The sequence below is a fragment of the Alligator sinensis genome, unplaced genomic scaffold, assembly GCF_000455745.1.
Source record: "Alligator sinensis unplaced genomic scaffold, ASM45574v1 scaffold221_1, whole genome shotgun sequence".
NCBI classification, from domain to species: domain Eukaryota; kingdom Metazoa; phylum Chordata; order Crocodylia; family Alligatoridae; genus Alligator; species Alligator sinensis.
This window is the reverse complement of record NW_005841948.1, coordinates 2,546,791-2,551,556: the sequence shown is the minus strand read 5'-3', so window position 1 is coordinate 2,551,556 and position 4,766 is coordinate 2,546,791. Positions and strand designations below refer to the sequence as shown.

General features: G+C 45.6%; 1 protein-coding gene across 3 annotated transcripts in view; it reads left to right on the top strand.

Annotated features, from left to right (window-relative positions):
* The window catches only part of PIP4K2A (phosphatidylinositol-5-phosphate 4-kinase type 2 alpha), a 109,685-nt gene that overhangs the window by 41,993 nt on the left and 62,926 nt on the right, over positions 1-4,766 (top strand). The gene's annotated exons all lie outside the window — the stretch shown is intronic.

The following is a 4,766-nucleotide window of genomic DNA, read 5'->3' as shown; positions in this document are numbered from 1 at the left end:
ACCTTTGAATGCATGACAAGGTATGGCTGGCCTTGCTGGCTGCGGTCTGGCATTAGCAACTCATGTTCATCTTGGAGTCAGTAATGACTCCAAGATCCCTTTCCACCTCTGTGCTTTCAAGAGGGGAACTCCCCAACCTGTATGTATGCTGTGGATTCCTTCTGCCAAGGTGCAGCACCCTGCATTTGTCTATGGTGAACCCCATCCTATTCTCATCTGCCCACTTTTGTAGTCTGTCTAAACCTAGTTGCAGCCTCTCTCTCCCTTCAAGTGTGTCCATCTTGCCCCACATCTTAGTGTCATCAGCAAATTTGGACAACGTGCTTTCTACCCCCTCATCCAAGTCACTGATGAAGATGTTAAACAATGCGGTGCCTTAATGAAAAATTAATAAAGGACCTCTGAGACTATGACAATGCATAAATATACTTAATACCCATTAAACTATTTTTTTTATCTCCATTTTCCATCCAATTGTCTCTTCCAAGTGCAGCCACCACACATACTACTTTATCTTTGGCATGAATGGAAAATGAAAATAAGTGATTTTACAATGTGTGATTAAGTCAAGAATTAGGCAAAGCATGTATGCTAGTTTTGTCTATTTTAAGAAGGAAAGTTCCTTGTAGTTTTTTAGAGGAAAAAGCTGTTTCCACTCTTCCTGCCCAAAACTTTTAGTTCAACATATTTCAGTGCAATTGGTATGACCTAAAATACTGCTTCAGACATTTAGCAGGCACTAACACATTATCCTCCTTTTCTTTAAAAATGATTGTTGTGATGACTAGACAAGCATTACAGGTTTTAATGAATACTCACTTAAAAGTTATTCTAGTTTCATGATAAATAGATGCATATAGTTGGGAAACTAGAAACTTCACATGCTACATGGAAGCTTTCCATTGGAAACTGTCTACCTTATAATCCCTGAAGCCAGAGCAAATGGTCTGTGTGTAAACTTCCACGAACAAATTACACAGCTGTACATCAGCAGCACCAAAACATGATAGCTCTTTCCAAAACAGTTATTAAAAATCAGTGAGGTGGGGAGAAATCTTTTGTATTTATCTTTTCAGTGTTTTGAAGGCGTTTTGTCTAATACAGAACAAAAAACAGCTTATTAATAGTAGTAAAACAAAATAATACCTTCTAGTTGTAGTCCTTCTGCCAAGGTTTTAAGAGGAATTTTATTTTTCAATGTCTGCCATTACTTCAAAATACATTCTGTGTTCTAACTATCAGATTTCATAGACATAGACATTAGTGACCTTGCGAGCATAGCTTGTTTTGTTTAGTAACCCCAGGAATCTGGGTTTTCAGTTTCCCATGGAAAAACATGGATTTTCCCTTTTGAGGCAGGAAACCGTGGGCTTCCCTTTTTGCAGGTAGCACTCTGTAGGCTAGCAGAGCTCCAGCCTGCAGGAGCAGCTTGCAAAAGGACAGGAAACCCTAATCCCTATCCGGAGGGGGAGAGGGGGGAGCAGGGCCTGAGAATCTGAGTCAGCTAGAGCTGGCTCAGATTCCCTATCGCTCCTGTGGCCTTTGTGGTAAATATGGCCTTTGGGGCCTGCAGGGAAGGCAACTGGAGACCCTGTCCAGCAGGGCTTGGGGTGGGGCGGGGCAAGGAGTCGAGAATGAAGGGCACTGGCAGGGTTTGGGGGGGCCCTGCTGGTTGGGTGAGGGTCACACTGCCTGTGGCAGAGGGGAGGGTGTGGCCTGGGGAGAGAGCCAGCAGAGCAGGGGGTTGTGGGTGACACTGCCAGGGCTGGCGGGAGCTTGCAAGGAGAGCCAGCAGGACTGGGGGGGCAGGGCAGGGTTGTGTGGTGGGGTCTGGAGGAATGTAGAGGTGTCTGTGGGTGTTCTCAGGATGTTGCATGGGAGCCCAGGCAGTAGCCCCACCATGCCTCACCCAGGGTAGGGATGGGCAGGCAGATTCTCTTATCTGCATGGAGGAGTAGGCAGTGGTGGTGGCTGCAGTGCTGCAGCTCCAGGGATGCCAAAGCATGCAGGGTGCTGCTGCTGTACCACCTGGTGATGGCCCTGTCCTGCACCACAGGCTGGGGCTGGGGCAGGTGCAGGCTGCCTCATCCCACCATGGCTCAGGCTGGGGCTGGGGGCATTGCCCAGCCTGAGAGGCAGTGGCTCCCAGCAGCAGCACCTCGGTGCAGGAACCAGATTTGTAGTTGCTCAGCATTTTCAGGCTTTATCGCAAGCATTGGGGGCACTTGAAAAAATTGTTCTGTGACTACCTAGCTCTGTAGCATAACTAGGTCTGTGTGAGAGTGGCACCTGCCCTGAGTGCCAAGTTTGAAGGAGTACCAGAATCACCGCCCATTTCCATGGAGTCCATACCCTGGAAGCAAGAACAGCTGTGTGCACACTAGGCCGTACATCCTCGGGCGGGGCTGGGGCTGGGTGCGCTGCCCAGCTGAGTTGGCGGTGGCAGGTCCCAGCGGTGGTGGCTGAAGGCTCCCAGCAGTGATGACAGCACCAACACTGAGTCTGTTGGTCCAGCCAGGCTGCAACCCCACAGCAGTTGAGGAGGGCACGTCCCCGCCATTCCCTCTCAACATATCACCAGGGGGCATACCCAGACTGCCTCTGTGCCATCAGGGCCCCCCCAGTGGTGCAGGGCTGGTTTGGACTCACCAAAGCTTGCCCCATGATAGCCTGGACCAACCCCATACCATTTGGAGGGGGGAGGCATGATGGCACAAGAGCAGTTTGGGCATGCCAGAGTTTGGTGCATGGGCCTGATCACGTGGGGCTAAGCTCTGGTGAGTCTGGACCACACCTGCATCATTGGGGCAGGGGGTAAGCTCCAAAAAGCCCCACACACCCACCCCCTGCCCCACATAGTGGGAGACTGGGGCCTGGGGGCCCCCTCTGATAGGGCTGAGGGAGAAGGGGGCTCTGGGTCGGGAATGAGGGGCACCTCTGGTTTGCTACCTCCTCCTCCTCTGTCCCTGCTCCTGCCTGAGCTAAGGCAGGGACCTGTCCTGGGGTGCCTCTCTGCCACCTCAGTGCCATGGGCAGTTGCCCTCGGTCTGTCCCTAAGGCTGGCTCTGCCTGCAGGGCTGGTGGTGGCAGGACAGAGGAGTGAGAGTCACACTGCTAGAGCTGTGTAGCTTGAGAATGAGGGGGTACCAGCATAACAGGGCTGCTCAGTGCCAAAAGGTGGCAGGGGATAGTCTCACAGCTGGACCTGTGTCCTGATGAGCAAAGGTGGCAGTGGGAGCTCTGATTTTCCATGATAAAAAAAAAAACAACAAAATTAAATGCCTAAGTATATAGGTATTTAGAAAAATGTGGATTTTAGTGTTTTTAATCAGAGAATTTGGGTTTTTTTATCAGAGAATTTACAATTTTTAAGAGAGAACCTTTTAAATTGCCCTGATTGACTCTTTAAAATTCTGTAAAATATATTTTCATTTATTACCTGAATTTTAAAATGAGAAAAGTGAAGATGGTGATTTTAGAAAATATATGAATACATATAAATATAATGGTAGGGAAGGAGCGGAAGGGGAATGAGCAAAAACTGCATTTCAGATTTACTGGGCCGCTGCTTATTGAATAGTGGTATGATTTCCAGTCCAAGGCCCCTTTTTTGCAGGGAGACCTATGCAATGCATGCATCTTTGCATGAATTCAAAGGCATGATCAGGACCTTCCTTTTAAAAAGGAAAACCAACTAAATATGAAAACATTTATAAATATTCCCTTAGGCACTTTGATTTAGTTTCCTACAACCTGAATTTGAGGGTGAGAAAGCAGTGCCCCCTCCCCCCCCCCCAAATAATTGCTTTCAAGATTTATACGATGTGATCAGTAAGTTGAGATCCCACAACTAAAGCTCTGTAGAAAGAATACATTAAAAGAATTACAGTTATTAACAAGTAACCTGGTTTTATTTGCAGTTATAATCACTTTCTGAAAAAACATTCATATTCTTTTATCTGATGGTACCTATCTTATAACTGAACAAAGTGGTGCATCTAAAAATCAAAATGCATGATATGCTTGCTACTGCAATTCGTGTTGCCTCTTCTGTGTACTAGGACAAGACATTTGTTAAATTGAACGCTCCCAAATGGGGTTAGCTCTAAACACTGCGGAGTATGGTATACAATTTTAATGTAATATACTTGGAAGTGGCTTTTTTTGTTGTTGTAGAAAACCACCAGTTGTAAGAAGTCACCGTATGTAATTGCATTTTTGACTCAAATGGCATTATGTGCACATAATGCCATTGTCACTGTTGGTTCCCAAATTTGGGCGTTGTAAATCTACCCTAAAAAGCCAGAAGTGTTATAGTCCTTTAATTTATGCTAAAAACTCATATGTCACTTACCTAGCTTTTTTGGGGTGATTTAAGCACTGTAGGAATGTCACTATTCTTACTACATGCTGGAACTTCATTCTCATGATTACTCTTAAAAATTAAAGATAACATTACAGGTATATAATGATAAAGATACATGGCAATTGTTCATGAAAGCTGTTTCCAACTAACAGTGTATTAGTTTGTTATAGAACCAAATTATACGGTACAGTCTTAATTTTAAAAACAACCCCTATCAGTACACTAATTTACTTCTTTCTCCTAAAATTCAAAGTCCCACCCTCCCCACTGGATTTTAAGGTTACAAATGTCAGTCTAAAAATACTAATGCCATAATACTTCATCTTCAAAGCTTTTTTAAATAAATGTTAATCCGGGCTTCCCTGTGAAGTATGTGGCTCTCCTCACTTACAGAAGGGGA